Below are 19,040 nucleotides of genomic sequence, written 5' to 3'. Positions count from 1 at the left end.
TGTTCCCAAATATCCTGGCTTTTGGTAAGGAAAATAAGATAGAATTTATATGCTTATATGTTATGATATATATGAGTATGTCTTGTAGTCCTTGGGGCTTATAGTTGCTTAGCTAGCAAACCTCAATGCTTTTATGTCGCTTGAGACTTATAGTTGCTTAGCTATCAAACCCCAATGTTTTTTTTATGTTGCTTGGGGCTTATAGTTGCTTAGATAACAAACCCCACGATTACCATTTTTATGGGTTAAAGTTATGATATATGTGTAATAGTATATGTTAATGATATAGTCTTATGTTTATGATTTATGTTATATGATTGTTAGTAGATTTTCCTTGCTGGGCATTAGGCTCACTCATTTATTATTAGTGTGATGCAGGGAAATGATTATGGAAGCGGAAGGATTCTTGGTAGTTTGGCTTGTGTGTTGAGGATGAACGGACTGCGTGTCGATTGAGGATGAAGTTATTTATTTTTAGTCTTTTAAATTATGTTTTATGTTTTGTAAACAATGGGATCCCATACCCCATCATATTTTATTTTACACTTTTATGTTATTGATACAATAATTATTTTAGAGTTTTAATAAAGTTATGATTATTTCTTATGTATGTTTTTCTCCAAAAGTAGTAGCTAAGTCTAGTAGTTTGTAATGGTCCAAGGTATTAGAAATAGTTGGGTCATTACAGGGAGCCTCCCACTCCCCATGAAGTCCATTATCTCTTTGACCTCAAGTTGAATCCAAGCCATCAAGGTATTGGATTCTTTTACTTCTGCCACTAGGACGCGAGCAAAGGAACGGGTCAACTGTTCTTGACTAACCCCATGTTTAGGAGCAACGTGCGGGCTTATTTTAAAGAGTACTTCCTGATGACCAACCTGGTTGCAGATAATCTTGCTTTTTATCTAGGAGGTAACGAGTCGTTCCTCATGCTTATTTTCTCTTTCCTTTTTAAACTACCACTTAGTTTATTTTGTTTTGCTATTTTTTAGGCCCATGGGAAAGGCCTCCTCCTACTTCTAGCATGCTCACTCGAGCAGCCACCTTGAACAACCTTCCTCCAAATGAGAAGAATTGTAGGCTGCTTGTAACCAGTGCCAACCTTAAATTGGTTGGCCTGCTCAAAACCCACCAGAATAAAGAAAAAAAAAGGTGAAAAAGCTGCCGAGCAGGCAGTGGGCGAGGAGACAAGGCAATCCGAACAACCCCAGAAAACCCCCAATCTAATGAGGAGGAGTGCAACGAGGATTAACATAAGGGAGCAAGAAGATGCTCCCAGCTCAGAGCTCCAGCACCTTCCACTGATAAAGGGAAGGGAAAACTGGTGCTGGAGGAGGATGAAGACCTCCTCAATATGTTTTTCTCTTCATCTGATGATGATGAGGACCTCCTACGTAATACAATTGCCTTAATTGTAGGATCTTGGAATTTAAATCTAGATGCATGCTCCATATTATTTTTCCAAAAACATAATAGAAACATAGAATATCATGGCATATATATATATATGAACATCATATTCATAAATTAAAACAATCACAAAGATGTAGAAACTTACGAATACGCAGTGGAACAATGACTCCTTCTTTTAGATTCTTTTACATTTGATTCTTGGTGGTAGCAAGGTATTGCTAAGAATCTAATTCGCTTAAATTATGCCAAAGTCTTCCAAGCCTATCTCTAAATCAAGTTTAACAAAGAGTGTGCAAGTTCTTAATACATGAGATAAAATTAGAAAGGGAAGAACAAGAGAATGAGCGACCAAGAAAGGATTAGCCTGTCTAGGCTTTTACTTACCCAATGAATCAATTGAGACTCACTTTTGAAAACCCTAAACATCACATTCCTTATTTAGGAAACTCAATGAGATTTATTTGAATTTGAATTTGAATTAATTAAAATAATAAACAAAAGATCAAAGCTTTGGGCTTCCACAAATGGATTTGGGCCCAATCTCTTTGTTTTGAATTTAAATTACAATTGGGCCTAAATTCAAATTTATTTATTTATTTATCTTTCAATTAAATAAATAAATAAATCCTTATTCAAATTAACCAATTATAATTTGAAACTTGATTTAATATTATTTATTTATATTGAAACTAATTTATCAATATTAATAAATTTTTCCAAAGATTCTCTTTTATTCCCAAATTCTTATTACATGTAAATATCACTAAATTGACCTAGTCAATTTGATATTTCTAATTGATAATTAAATCAATTGTTTGAGACTATTAAACTTGATTTGATAAGAGACAACATGGGGACCATGGATCCATGAATCCAAGCTACAATAAGTTCCCATGAGTTTATTTATTACAATTAATTATCTCACAACTTATTAATTCCTCGTGAGTCCACTATAGACTCGGAATTGGACTATTGAGTTCACATAACGTATTTTACCAAACCTCAAATACGTTATCTATTGTTATAACCATTACAGTCAGTCAATCCTCTATCGATGACTTACTAACGAACTGGGTGCAAATTACCGTTTTTCCCCTCATTTGTATTTCATCCTTAACTACCACTAAGTCCCTTGTAAATGATAAATTCGTGAACTTAATAATAGACATGAGCGCTCAATTATTTACTTTTCACATCTCATATAGAAGCTATAGATTTCATATCTATGAATAATACTCCCACTCAACAAGATGTAAGTATGGGATAGACTGTAGCGTAAGTTGGTAAAGAACAAGTCAAAAGATTTAAATAATATAATTAGCAAAATATTATCACTCGGAATTAAGATCAACTTGACCTATGGCCAACATTGTGACATTGATTAGATTCAATAACAACAATACTTATTTATCTATCAATAATCAATATCGGTCCAAGTCCAATGTACCCATATACATCAAATCTTATCAACTTGGTCAATGCCTTGGATAAGATATCACACCCCAAATGTATAAGCAGATCTTATCATAGATTATCATATCAGTGAAAATCCAATGCACTGACTTAATCTTAGGACTCGTTCTTTTGAACATATAATTACAATTATAATCCACTGTGACCTAGTCACTATAAATGTAACTATTGATATGTTTGAGATTTCATAAATGTTTGTATTATTTCAATAATCATGTAATAAAACAAGCAAGCAACACATTTGTCAAAATAAATAATTTCTATTTCTTTTATTAACAATATAAAATCGTGTTACATGTCCGTCATGGTTTTATAAGGGTAAACCCAACACTAACGTAGACATAAAATGTTTAATATATATTGTTTGTTCCTAGTTATGTCCTCTAAAGAATTCTAATCACGTTTTCTCCTAATTATAGCAATGTCGAAAGCAGATATTATTAACCTATATGCCTCAATGCCTGCTTCGACCAAGAAGCCAGCCGAAAGGAAAACTGCTCTTGGTGTCGGCTTGAGCAAAGAACTTGCAGCTAAGCATGCCAGGGGGGACCCTCCTTCCTTAACCTCTTTAGCTGCACTAAGCCAGACTCCTCCTGAGCATACTTTTCCATTTGAACCAACGCTGTCAGCCAATAAAACTCCACCAGCCAACTAGACTCCTCTAGCTAACACTTCTCCTGCAAACTCGATGGTTGACCACTCCAAGCCTCCAAGAATATTGGAAAGTCTTAAGTCCTCGACGGAGGCCATTTTCTCCCTGACTCAAAAGCTTGCCCAACACCGCCTTAGTGTTGAGGCCTTTGCCTCCCTCAAGCATGTGTCTGTTGATTAGGCCTTTGGTCGAGCCATGTTCGAAATTTTGTCGATAAGTATTTGTTTCATTCTTCAAGGGTTTATGCATTTTAATACAAGTCTTCTGCTTGATTCTAAACTCACAGTTTTTTTAGGGTATGATGACACTGGCCCATACCCATCCTCGAGCTCTGAAAGTTGTTGAATTGCTCACAAGGTCAAGCACCACTTTGAAGAAGTTTAAGGACGCCAGCACACTCAACTTTTCGCAGGCTAAGGGGCTTGAGGAGGATCTTAAGGGAAAGATTATCAAGATCAAGGAAAGGATCCAGGTGATCAAGATGCATTTCATTGGGGAGTACGAGCAGAAACAAAAGAGCTTAGATGATCGTGTCTAGCAGCTCGAGGTGGAGTAGAAGAAGCTTGAGGAAGAACTAGCCTAACAAAGGGAAAAGAACTCCTCGTACTTGACCAGGTTTAAGAACATCATCTTCAATTCTTTTTTCATGTTTTGGAAAAACTACAAAGAAGAAAATTTTGACTACTTGCCTGCCAACTTTCAGGACACAGAAATTTCCAAATGTGTTACTCGTGAGGAGGAAGAGCTTGCTGCTGCTTCCCCAAAGAGCCCTGGTTCAGAGAGTTCTTTGAACTCTGATAGCGACCAGAATCAGGAACAAGATGGGGATGATGTGGTCAACCAGTGAGGTGAAAGTTCCTTTATCATTTTTCCTCTTTTATTTTTGTTTATTCTAGACAATCGGGCCATGAGGTCCGGGGTGCAAAGACAATAGCTGACCGAGCAGTATTTAATCTCGATTACTATTTTAATATTTTTCTTGCATTACATACACTATGATGCTCGTTTGATTTTGACTAGATATAACAATTAATTGCTATATAAGTTTTCTAACTTCCTTGCTCGTGCGAACAAGAAAAGTTTTTAGTATCTATGTTTTTTTTAACAAAGCACAACACTTTATAAATTTTGAAAAAATTTCTAAGTACTACTCAATTGTGATTTTTACTCTTTTGCTTATGTGAGATTGTGTATACCCTATATGCCCCCAAGTGATTGAGGAGGTAAGTCCTTGGTCACTTGCCAAATGACCAGTCTTGTTCAAGCTAACACTGTTGCTCAAAATTATATCATAAAGTAGAATACTTGTTTAGGAATAAAATCATACATGTTAAGGAATACCTGTTAAATAACAAAAGTTGACAATATAAGTGTGTCAAGCACACTCCCTTGTAAATATCTCGTAATAAAATGGACAAAATCGTGTCTATTGAATTAAAAAATTCGTACAAGCAATGAATGTTTTGAATGAAAATATTTGGAATTGAATATTATTAGATAAATGGTCATGTTGAAGGGGAAAACGTGCCTTACGACCAGAAAATAACAAATAGTCTAAGAAGTAATTGGTTATTAAAAAAAAAGGCAAGACGTGTCTTACAACCAAAAATAACAAAAATACATTGATCGTAAAAAAAAAAAACAAAAACATGCCTTTCAACCAAAAGTAAATAAATGTAGAACTATTGATCCTAAAAAAATGGGCAAAACGTGCCTTCGATTAGTGTTATTGATAATATTTTCTTAGATGTTTGTTGTTCTAGAATCTTGTGACCTGTTCACCATTTAATCGAGCAAGTTTATACATCTCTCGTTGTAAAACATCTATGATCTGGTACATTCCTTCCCAATTAGGCTCGAAAACTCCTACTGCATAATCCTTTGTGTTTTGGAACACCTGTCACAAGACTAGAACTCCTATGACAAACTTTTTGTCCTTAACTTGAGAGTTAAAATATCGAGAACCTTTTTGCTGGTAAGCAGCTACCCGTAATTGTGATTGCTCTCGTTGTTCGTCGATCAAATAAATGGTTTTGACTAACAATTGGTGATTCTAGGCTTTGTCATACATACTTCTTCGATGTGATGGTGGGGTTAATTCAACTAGTATCATAGCCTCTTACCCGTAAGCCAAGGAAAATGGAGCATGACTATTTGATGTCCGACCAGTTGCCTTTTGTTGGGAATAGTGCCCTTAAAGCAATTGTAGTTGGCAAATGTTTTAAATGAAATAAATAATTGAATTGAATTATTATATATACAGACTATGTCTGATATTATGTTGATAATATTAAGTAAATATCAGAAAATTTCAAAGTTTATCTATGTGATCTTAATCTCATATTGGTATGAGAGGATCGAGATTAAGATAATAAACTTAAAACAGTTTGTAGTAAAATAAAGTTTGGAATCTTTAGATTAATTACTGCTAGTATGGTTTGCTAGTATTATGAATACAAGTGACCTAGATCCAGGTCACTAGTGTAGTAGGACACTTTAGTGAAGGTACTTTATAAATAGTGATGTTTAGAACCGAGTCAAATGTGATTTGTTAATACTTGTTTAACACTGTTTCATAGTATTAATCAAACACATCAAACGAGGATCATATACATGATGATCTTAATCCTGAGGTTACTATGAACTCCTATATATGTCATCTGATCCTTTGATTCATGCGTTAAAGTTTGATAGAATGATCAGGCTAAGAACAATTATTTTGGGGACTCAATGATATATTTTGCTGGGGACATAGTTTAATAGATATTGAATCTATACCTTCTTATAGATTGAATAATGGTTCCTTATTGGGTTGAATTTTGGAACTGAAAATGTTATGAACGCTTACGTCGCAAGCTTGTTGTGACACAACCTTCACTAGTAAAGTCAATGGTACTCTAGGAACAAGATATAGTTAAAATGGTAAAGCTGTAATTTTATATAGAATCATAAAGAACTGAACTTAGGGGTAAGAATACCTTGAATGATCTTATGAATTGATCTAAACCTCAATACCAAAATCTCACTATATCTCACTTCCCAAGTGTTTAGAAAAAGCTTAAAATAATAAAGCTTTAACCCAAAACCCAAGTGTTTCTCTCTATAGTAACACTAGCAACTTGGAGGCTCTGAAGACTACTTGAAGAATGAAGAAAATGAATGAATACCACTACTGCCAGTTCTAGATCATGGCTAGGATACCACTGCTCATACTCCTTCAGCTGTCGTGATGCGTAAGCTATAACTTTCTTATTTTGCATCAACACACAGCCCAAACCCATTCTTGATGCATCACAGTATACCACAAAATTTCCTTCTTCCGAAGGAAGACTCAGTATAGGTGCAGTAATAAGTCATCGCTTCAATTCTTGGAAACTGTTTTCAGACTTCTCTGACCAAACAAACTTCTGATTCTTCCTTGTCAACTCTATCATCGGTGTAGCAATCTTCGAAAATCCCTCTACAAACCGCCTGTAGTAACCTGCTAACTCGAGGAAACTACGAACTTCCGAGGCATTCCTTGGCCTCGACCAATCTCTCACTGCCTCTACCTTAGATGGATCCACCTTAATCCCCTCCGCGTCAACAATATGCCCAAGAAAAGTCACCTCTGGCAACCAAAACTCACACTTCTTAAATTTGGCATATAACTGATGCTCCCTTAACCTCTGCAAGACCTGTCAAAGATGTTGCTCGTGCTCTGCCTCTAAACCGGAGTACACTAAGATTTCGTCGATGAAGACAATGACGAACTAATCCAAGAAATCTTTGAACACCCTGTTCATTAGATCCATGAAAGCTGCCGGGGCATTGGTCAAACCAAAAGACATGACCAAAAACTCAAAGTGCCCATACCACGTTCGGAAGGCCGTCTTCGGTATGTCCTCATCCTTGATCCTCTGCTGGTGATAACCAGATCGAAGATCAATCTTTGAGAACACCATTTTTCCATGCAACTGATCAAAAAAGTCATCGATCCTTGGTAGAGGGTACTTGTTCTTGATGGTCAACTTGTTCAATTCTCTGTAATCTATACACATCCTCAAAGACTCTTCCTTCTTCTTCACAAACAAAACTGAAGCACCCCAAGGAGAGTAGCTAGGCCTGATGAATCCCAAATCCAGAAGTTCCTGCAGCTGTATCTTCAATTCCTTCAACTCTGCTGGTGCCATCCTATATGGTGCTCTTGATACTGGTTCTATCCCCGGTGCCAGCTCAATAACAAACTGAATCTCCCTGCGCAGCGGCAATCCTGGTAGGTCCGCAAGAAATATGTCCAAGAACTCACACACCAACCTGGTCTCTTCCAGCCCTGCTGGCAAAACCTTGGTAGTGTCCACCACACTAGCCAGAAAACCTACACATCCTCCCTGTAACAAGTCTCTGGCTCTCAATGCTGATATCATAGGTACGCGGGGTCCACATACCGCACCCACAAAAATGAAAGGATCCTCGCCCTCAGGCTCAAAAGTCACCATCTTCTTCCTGCAGTCAATGGTAGCCCCATACCTGACCAGCCAATCCATCCCTAAGATCATGTAAAAATCCTCCATGTCTAGCTCAATCAAGTCTACTGAAATCTCCCTACTATCAACCATCACTGGAAGTGCCCTAATCCACCTCCTAGAAACTACTAGTTCCCCAGTAGGCAATAAAGTCCCAAATCCTGCAGTACGGTACTCACTAGGTCTACACAATCTATCAATCACCTTGCTAGAACAAATGAATGTGTAGCACCAAAATTAATCAATACAGCCCAAGGAGAGCCAGTGCTAGAAAGCTGACCTGTCACCACTGAGAGACTAGCCTCGGGCTCTGCCTGTGTCAAAGTGAACACTCGAGCTGGAGTCAAGCTGTCCACCTTCTGCTGGGCAGTCCTTCTTGAGGTGCCCCACTGTTCCGCACACATAGCAGGCCTTGGCCCGGCACTCGCCCTGATGGCTTCTTCAGCACCTTGGGCACTCCGGATAACTCCTCCATGCCTCACCGCCTCCCTGACGGCCACCCTGAGCACCCCGACCCCTCCTATCAGAACCATCAACGGTCGAAGTGTCAAGGGTCTTCCTCTTCACATCACTGGGGCCTCCGCCCCTACTTGACCCAGAATATGGAGGCACCACTCTGCGGCCCTCGCGCCTCACTGCACTTTCCTTCCAATTACCCGCTTCCTCAGCGGAAAGAGCCTTCTCAACAGCCTGGGCATAGGTTGTTCCCCCAAGTACTGTTGTAATCCTCACACCCCGGGCTATCATAGCATTAAGTCCTCGAATAAACCTGTCTTGCCTGGCTGCATCTGTAGGCACAAGATCTGGTGCAAATTTTATGAGTCTATGAAACTTTAGGGCATACTCAGTAACTGTCATGTTGCCCTGCACCAGCCCCACAAACTCATTAACCTTCGCTGCCCTAATGGCAACATTGTAGTATTTTTGGCTGAACAAATCCTTAAATCTATCCCAACTCAAAGTAGTGATGTCCTTGGTTTGTGATGCCACTTCCCACCAGATGCGGGCATCCTCTCTCAGCATATATGTGGCACAGGCCACTCTGTCATAACCTTCTATCCTCATAAAATCCAAGATAGTAGTAATCATAGTCATCCACTGTTTGGCCTTCAGTGGATCAGGTCATCCCTCAAAAGTTGGGGGATGCTGCTTCCGAAACCGCTCATACAATGGCTCCCACCTGTTCCCCATTTCTACTGGCTGAACAACTGGTGCCACTACAGGTGGCACAATAGGTGCAGCACTCCCTGACGGAGCCTGCTGTCGTAAAAGATGAATATGCTCATCTTGGCTTTGAAGCCGCGCTTGCATCTCTGCCATAATCTGCTGCCAGTTCTCAGGGATTGGCGGAGGAATCTGGCCCTAGTCATCACCTCCGGTCCCAGACCTAGTTCCGGCTAGTCGCGTAGATTTCCTTGGACGCATAACTATCCAAGTTAATCTGCAATCAACGACTTGGCAATCAGACCATGATAACAGGGTAAAAGCTTTTCCAAAATCAACCAACGGAACATAATCAATCACAAGCAACCAAGATATAAACATTAAACCACATGCACTAGCATTGCTAATAAGCATGCCCCAACATCACCACTCAACAGTTAAGATATAAACATCCATCCATACGTTCACCCATATACACAATATGCAGTTAATCATTCAGATATTCAGTTACATACACAATAATGCTAATAAGCACACCTCAATATTATCACACAGCAGTCAAGGGCCAGACCCTATCAGTATCTCATGCTTCCTAATAATCCAACAAATATCAACAATCATACTTCTTTCCAAGTACATAAGAATACAAACACATATACACATTTACCAAACCCCAAATCGAGCTTGTCTCTAGTAGCGAATGTACATGTCCAGCCGATCTTCAGGAACCCTTAAACCTAGGACGCTCTGATACCAAATTATAACGCCCTGGGTAGCCAAGATCATTACATTGTGTATTTATAAAGGTGCAGGACTTGCTAATCAAGTCATTTTGTTAAAAACATGTCACTGAAACCACTAATGAACTAGGGTTAAACGGGTTTGGTCATAAAAGATATATTTCATATAATTAAACGTTTTGTACAAGGGATCCCAAAAGAAACAGTGTTCGAAAGTCAGTTTACAAAATTTCCAAGGTATGAAACAACCGCTAGCCACCCTAAGGGCAAAACAGACATTTATGGTCCTCATGTTCCTGCCTCTTCCTCAACTGTGGTGGCTGAGCATCTGGTCATGTACATTTTTCCTTTAGAGCTCTCCGAATCAAGGCTGATCAAGCTTACCGTTGCCTTTACCTGCACCACGTAGCACCCGTGAGCCAAGGCCCAGCAAGAAAATATAACATTATAGCACAACAATGCTAATAATTAAATAACTCGTTAAGCATGTTCATACACTTAGCAATCCACATTAACCACATAGTCCATAGACATAGTCAGAGAATATACAAACTAATACTCAGCTATACATCATACAAATTCATCAATTAACATTGATAACCAAAACACATGATAGTCTGGGTCGACACCCTTAGGTTGCATCATCTGTTTACCCCACTGACTCCGGTCCGCTTAAACCGAGCTCAGTGAATAATAAGTTGTCCTCAGCTACGAGTGGCTGAGCCGCACCTTGTGCGCCAATGTAAACTCCATCACTCTTAGGCCATTTGTTTACTATTCACATGACATAATACCATTCTTCATAATGCATACAAAACAGGGAACCCTTGGTCCCAATGGTGGGACTGGATTAGGATTGGCTATATGCAAGCAACTGGTAAAACCATATAGTTATTGCAAGTCAAGAAACATGTTGCTTTTGCTGTTTTTTTTTTCTTTCAATGTTGTAAACTTGAACGGATGTTGATACTCCTTAAACTTTTGTAGGTTGAACTTATGGGGGGTCGTCTCACAGTGTCTAGCCGAGAAAAATATGGATCCACATTCACTTTTATACTTCCTTACAAAGTTTCAAATGGAAGTGATAGTTCTGATGACTCTGATGAACTTTCTGATATGGCTAATCATGACACTGCATCTGATGATGCAACCGAGAGCTATTTCCAGTTCCAACCGCGCACTTTAGGTTCTCTATTCAATTTCAATGGCTCCAGTAGGACTTAGAATCTACTACCCCACAAGATTGGCTTTACCACCTCACATAAACCCAACGGTTTGCCGCCTACTTCTTATGCCTTTGCCTCTAGTGACTGCATACCTGAAGAGACACTTTCAGTTGTAAAAACAATGTCAGAACCAGAAATTTCAGCAAATAAAGAAAATGGAGGTTTTGAAAGGAAAAAGTGTCAAGATAAAACAAAGGATCAGCTCCAAAATACTTGTACAGATCCACCAACTCATAATGCAGAGGCAAGTAAGGATTCATTAGAAGTGTCACCATGTCAAAAACAGGGGAAATCTGAACCAATAGTACCATGTTCAACCTTAGAACCTAAGATACTTCTTGTTGAAGACAATAAGATCAATATCATGGTGGCGCAGTCGATGATGAAGCAACTAGGCCACAGTATAGAAGTGGTGAACAATGGCGCTGAAGCTGTGAAAGCAATTCAGCGCTGCCCTTATGGTCTTGTTCTAATGGTAATTTCAGTACTCTGAGCTTGTTTTATAGTAACAAAAATATTAATCATGATGATGATTGTCTAAACTTTACTCTTCATTTTACTGTTATAGGATGTTCACATGCCGGTTATGAATGGTCTCCAAGCTACAAGAATAATCCGTTCTTTCGAGAAAACTAGCAGTTGGGAAGCTGCAGAAAAAGCTGGAATTGAACTCAGCGATTCTTCTTTGCAAAACGGTCATGCCGTTATGCCATCCACAAAGCGAATTCCCATCATTGCGGTGAGTATTTTCTGTGTACTCCTACTAAGTTTAAGTATGTTTACTTTTCATACGATCATCTTTATCTATCAAATTTTGGTGCTTTAAATAATATCCAACTACACATTGTCAAAATTTTTGAAGCTATGTTGTCAATGGTGTTTGATAACCAAATTTAGACACACTGATGTAAAATAAAGGAGTTTTTGGCAAAATAGTTTTTTTTTTAGTCACCATCGTGTAAAATGATCAATTTTCATCAATTATTTTAAAATAAATTATCATTGAGAATTTGAGATGCATCATAATCATGGCTTATATATTTATGCAAATGATAACAAGATTATTTGGCTGAACATAAAAATGCAGATGACAGCAAATGCATTGTCAGAGAGTGCTGAAGAGTGTTATGAAAATGCTATGGACTCGTTTGTATCAAAGCCAGTAACTTTTCAGAAGTTGAAACAGTGTCTTGAACAATTTTTACCTCCATAATTTTCTATTTTATTGTAAATGTCATGCTTGTGTATAAAAAAGTTAAAAAAGAAAAAAATGAAGGAAAGATGACATGGTAGGAAAGTTTTGTAATCAAAGTATCATGTTTTTCTTAGCTATTTGCATATGGTTATTGAATTGTACATAGCTATACTCACTCAAAACCTTAATGTTAGTTCAGTTTCCAAAGGAATGAACAAACGCCGGTAGTATAGTTGGTTGTTGGCGTCAATTGAGTTAGATTCTCACTGTCTATTTATTATTTATTTTTAGCTTATATATATGCTTTTATTGATATGAATTAGGGCATTTAAATTTTTTTTACAATCTGCCCAACTTCCAATAATATGCTCAAACTAACATGAAAAAATAAATAAAAAATGTAACATGAAAAATTTGAACTTCATTTCAAACCGTTCAATTATTATATTGGGAGGATTTAAATTTTTTGTAACCTGTCCAATGTAATCCGACCGGTCCAATTTAGATTTTTTTATTTATTTTGTATTTATATAATTATTTGTTATATAAATATAATTGAATTCAAATTAAATTTAAAAAAAGAAACCATAAATTTTAAAATAACAATTATTCAAGTTATACGTTCAAACTAAAAATATAAAAAAAAAATAGTTAAAAATTTTAGTGAAAATAATATTTTTTGAAAAAAATCAAAAGATAAAGTTTCGGCATTTACTTGCTTAAACAACCCAATCTAATAAATGGGTTGAATTTCATTTTTTTAATTACCCAGGTTACTTGCCTAAACTTATAATCAAGTTGGCCTTAGAAGTTTGGACTAGTTGAAAATACACCTAACTCAATCCAAATCGATTGATGTACACCCCTAAATTATCAACTCTTTAGTAAATATCAAAGCATGAACTAAATCAATCAAACAAAATGTTAAAGAAATCTTTAAAGGCTAGTTATATTTACAAATATTTTCTATAAGGCTCCACGTCAATTCTGTAATTATTACCTTACATTTAAGCCTTTTACTCGAAGAACATTTTCCGGTCAAGTGGGTTGGCTTTCTTGCAGCACAAGGAATTTCAAAATTGCACACTAATAAAAATTTAAGAGAACATAACAAAATATGACAAAAAATAAATTACTTTCTATATTTATGAGCATAAAACTTATGACACAAAATATGGTAATCCTAGCAAAAAAAAAAAGTTTAAAATATGAGAATCCGTGCAGTTTTCTTACCTAAGTCCTGAGCTTCTTGAGCACTGAAGTCCCGAGCGCAGTCCTCTAACACGAGCCTTACTGAAAACCTAGTCACAACACATACATTGCACTCTCATTACTAATCAATTCATAATCATATCCCGGAACCAATCCCGTGCTCTCGGGACCTTCCGTTTCCCCACACAGCGTCCCCCGAGCCCCCTGAACCAAAACCCTAAAAACTCGAATTTCCACCTCCTGAATTTAGCCTAGCGCTGTGGCACAGCCCTATAGGGGCCACGGCTCCCAGAATGGTCCCCATCCTCTGATTCGACCTAGCGTCGCGGCATGGAAGAACAGGGCCGCAACGCTCATATGCGAACCCAGAAAACTGGGTTTTCCCAATATTTTTCCCGAGCCAAAACTCTTCCAAATCAACCCCAAGGTACACCCAAGTCCCAACTCAACCTATAATCCCAAATAAACAGTATGGAAACTCAGAAATCACAGCAACAAACCCAATCACACAATCAAACCCATGATTCACCTAGTGGCTCAAAATTCACAAAAACTTAAACCATACTTTATAAAACTTAAACCACCTTTCAAAAACTTAAACCGCATAAGATTATAAACCTCAAAGACACATGAAATTCTTACCTCAAGTAGAGATTCAACCTTGAGCTACTTTCAAGTCCAACTCCAAGCTAATTTCCTTTGATTTCCAAGTTGAGTCTTCACTCCAATAGCCCACAAGCAAATAACACAATTTCAGCTTACTAACCTAACATTACCAACAAAATTTCCATAAGGAAAAGAGTTAAAACTTACCTTTGCACCCTAGAATTTTTGGCCCAAAGTCTCCCTTAGTTCACCCTTGAGTCCTTTCCTTGACCTCAAAGAGAGTAGCTCCTCTTCTCCTTCCTTCTAGTTCCTTTGGTTTCCTCTAGACTTCCAACCAAAATATTCAGTTTATTCCTAAGTGAAAGTAACGTATTTGACTTATCCTCAGCCAGAGTTATCCTTTCCTAAGACCAAATTACCATTTTTCCCTTTCCCATAATAAAAAGTCTTATACAACCTCAAGGACAATTCTGTCATTTCACCTAAATCCTGCTAAATCCTCAAGTATTCCTATAAATCCACATTTAATCTCGACATGTCCAAACCATTAATCAATTACTAACCGCTACTCAATAATTCCCGAACACTTTATAATATTTCCAAAATACCTCTCAGCTCCTCCCGAGCTGGGTATTTGACCCCGTTGTGACTTTCTAGCTAAACGGCTCCCTAGGATGGTCTCGGGTCATGCATCATAATTATATCACCATTCACACGTGGTATCAATCACAATATATACAAATATTACATTTATGCCCTCAACGGGCTAAAATTACAAATATGCCCCTAGCAACCAAATGGGGCCCACATGCATTTCATGTATTCATATAATCATACAAGCATGCTTAACACAGAGTTATGCATTAAATTACTTAATTCACACATAAACCAATCGTGCCCTCCCGGCACACTAATCAAGGCCCTTAAGCCTTATTAGTGATTTTTGGGTCGTTACAGCTGGTATGGCAATAACGCATTGAGCACTGGTCGATATGTTTATGCCTAACCAGGAGCGTATCATACGCTTGACCGACCTATTGGTCGTGAGAAAAACATGGCACTAGGTACATTGGGTCAGCTCCAAGGCTTGTTATATAGAGGATAGGGCAAAGGGCCTTGGAGTGACTCATTAGTCCCATATCCTAGGATGTTGAACCCTAGTATGATTCCATAATCATGTAATTTGGGCATTGGACCCCAGTATGACTTATTGATCAATTATCTTGGGCTATTGGCCCATATGACGTTGTAGTCATTTATATGGATGGTATGCATGCATGAGTAGGGTTATTACTGCTAGGCATACTTATTATGATTTGGTAACGTGTTATTTACTGATGATGTGCATGTTTAAGTTTTCTTGCTGAGTCTTGGCTCATGGGTGCTTTGTGGTGCAGGTAAAGGAAAAAGAAAGTTGGACCATCATTGAGTTGGAGAGCTTAGGCGATGATGTGTACATATGTGACTGCTCGACCACGACGGCCAAGGGTTTAAAGAAGAACTAAGGTCAAACCCTATTTTGCTGCTTAGGTTGGCAGGTTGTAACATTTTCATCGTAATTAACCTTTTAAATGTATTTTAGGATCCTATGTATGAGGTAAACGTTTTAATGAAATGATGGTACCGTTGAATTTTTTTTAACCCTAAACCGTTAATCACGTTTAGTTACACGGTTATGGTCAAATGACTCGTTTAGCGAGTTTAGCATTATTTAAAATGTACAGTGTAACAGTCCCTAAGTAGTATGGTGTTGCACACGTCCTCGGTTGGCGGAAACATTTCTATGAGCCTCTTGAGCAGGATTTCTCGGAGGGTATTGCGGTGCATGTGGAATTGTAACTCTTCGCCTATCGTGATTAGTGGAGGCACGCCTAGGCAGCCCTCCTTGGGCTCCTCAGTTACTGACAGAAGAGCGAGGCCTTGGCACAAAGCGCCCTAGATTATTGTTATGTCTTTTCAGGACATGTATGGGCTTGGACGCATGACGCCCCCTCTTCTTCCCTTGGGTTGCTCCTTCGTCAACCTTACCCTTACTACGATCTTGTGGCCCAAGTGGAGCTCAAGCTCTAGCAGGCTACATGTGTGGCACACCTGCTGGAGGATATTCTGCCCTATTCGCGAGGTGCTCGTGAGGAACACCTTCGAGATTCATAGGTGGCACCCCAATCGGGTGCACTAGAGGCACGCCAGCTAGCTGCCTTGGTGGTACTTCGCCATGGGGGCCCACTTGCATCCTTTGGACTGCCAAAGTGTCCCTCACGGCGTTAACCATCTCTTGTAAAGCAGTTATGTTCCCCTCTTGGGTATCAAGCTTCTGCTGTTGAGAGGAAATCTGGCCTTGAAGAGCCACCATCTATGGTGTCTCCTCTGTGTACATGGACTAAATGTAGTCATTGTCATTGTAACACCCATGTCCTCGCTGTCATAATAAACATCATACTCGCTGTCGTACTCAGCATTGTACTCGAGATTTTCAAGGTAATTTTCTTTGGCTACCTCTGGGTTTGCAAGTGGAGGTGACCGATTGTTTTCTCCTCTTTCGACAACATTGTGAGGATTAGTGTCATCATTGGCGTTTCTTCGTTTTGTAACCATTGTTGAACTTTACAACGCTTCCTTCTAGCTCTCAATGAAAGCACCAAAAAGTTGATTGTCTTTTTCGCTATCAACTTTAAATATAGAGAACTTGAAAGAAAGTAAAAAAAAATGACACAGAGTTTTACGTTGTTTAGGTTATAAAGCAACCCTAGTCCATGAGTCTATTGTATTGAGATCCTTGAAGCTTGAGCGGTCAAGCTTTAGTGGAGGTTTTTAGCAGTGTATATTCTGCTCAAATTACACAATAATCAAACCCCTTACAATGGGGTATCCCACCATATTTATAGTGGTTGGGGATAATTAAGTGGGACTTTAATAATTCTTATCCCTCATAATGATGGGATCTTACTCCCAATTATTACAATTCTTGTGATAATAAACTGGGAAGGCTTATACATATTGCACGGGGTTCATTTACGAGGTATCAACCCACCAGTCTTTGGGATGACACGCCGTTGATAATGTCAGAGAGTGGTTGCACACCTTCCCGTGTCAGGCGGCGAATTGGGACATGCCATTTTCCTTGAGTATGGAAACGACACCACTACACGCGGGGTGCGTCACATGTCATGAAACTGTTGGTGGTCCCAAGATGCCGTGCTTAATAGCTGGCATTGTTCTCTGGGGGCGGAGAACCCTCATGCTATAACTCTTCGACTAAAAGACTAAAGAATACCTAGCAGGATCTAAGGAAGCCTTCTCCGGGGCTAGGGCATGCTAAATAACCTCTCGCGGACCATGAAAACTCAACGAGTGCCACATGTCGTCTTGACGAAAACACGAACAACAAATATACCAATTTTATTTTTGTTAAAAACTTTGTACGGTATATAATTTTATTATCATGGTATATTAATTTTTTGTCTTATGGTATGTAAAATACTATGGTACATGTGGTATATATGTTTAATACTATGATATATCAAATTAATATACCATGCTAGTAAACTTATATCCTATAATTTAAAAATAAAAAAAACAAACAAAATCAATTGATATGAAATATCAATAACTAAATTTGATGTACTATAGTATAAACAATGCATATACTATGTTAACAATAAGTAAAAAAAAATGTAATATTTATATAATATTAACCATACAACTTTAATATATCATCTTACAGAAAACATATACACTAGTTTGAAAATGTTATACCAATAATCCATAAAAAATAGAAAAAAATTACTATAATTTTACAATATGAACTAATTAAACAAAACTAATATACATATATTATGATATTACAATATTTAGAATAAAATAGTATCAGTTAATTTGCTAAATGACATATTTGATCAAATATAATATTAACACTATGGTTAGACTATTTTCTTATAAAATTAAAAATATACACTTTTACTTACTTTAACCCAGCACCAAGCACCTTTATTGTATATAACTAAAAAAAGCCCCTGGCTTTTATCTTGTGGGCTTGTATAGTATTTAGACCACTAGCTGGTTGGTAAAAGACTAGTGTATAGTTGGGCCTTGATCCAAAATTTTTTGATACTACAACATATTCAATACAGTAGGCTTTGGCTTAAAGCAAGACCCCTACCATTTTCAAAAATTGGATTTTTAACTTAACCAGAAAACCTCACAATTTTCACATTTTTACACCTAAATTGATAATAATAAAATTATCATTCTAAATATTAAATCTTTTCGTTTCTATTAAACTCTTTCACATTTTTCTCAAAGACTACATACCAATAATGATACAAAATCATCATAAGTCGTAAACACTTTTCCTCACTTATTATGTTTAAACATGTTCGGCATATTACCCTTAAAGGATGGGTAGACATTTTATTTGGAATCTAATGAAAATGATATTTTGGTTTATAGCATATTACACTAATAAAAATATAGTTATAAAATCTTTACCAATTGGTTGCTAAATTTGTTAATAATTGGATTTTAAGTTAGCAACTTCTATTTTTTTCTAAAAATTTCTTCTTCTTCGCTTTGGGATTGGAAAATAGAAAAATAAAAGAGTTGAATCAATCAAAAATCAGAGGTTCATAGATGATGTGAATAAATATCTTAACAAATGTATTTTATATAATAAAATTATATAGGACAAGACTAATGTGAATTAATTTATTTATTAATTTGCCGTTTACTATAAAAGAAAAAAATAGCTTTCTGCACCCAAAAAAAAATTCAACTTTTAGGATCAAGTGATACAAAATATAAAGAATACGAATTGCATCTGATAAAAACTCCAGAATATATGTATGACAAATTAGA

The 19,040-nt window shown here is 37.4% G+C and overlaps 1 pseudogene; it reads left to right on the top strand.

The window, feature by feature from the left end:
• The first annotated feature begins 3,839 nt into the window (after window positions 1–3,839).
• LOC133795911 (histidine kinase 5-like) lies at window positions 3,840–12,626 on the top strand (annotated as a pseudogene).
• The last annotated feature ends 6,414 nt before the right edge of the window (window positions 12,627–19,040 follow it).

Source organism: Humulus lupulus, chromosome 8, assembly GCF_963169125.1.
Source record: "Humulus lupulus chromosome 8, drHumLupu1.1, whole genome shotgun sequence".
Lineage (NCBI taxonomy): Eukaryota > Viridiplantae > Streptophyta > Magnoliopsida > Rosales > Cannabaceae > Humulus > Humulus lupulus.
This window is presented reverse-complemented; position numbering and strand designations above follow the sequence as displayed.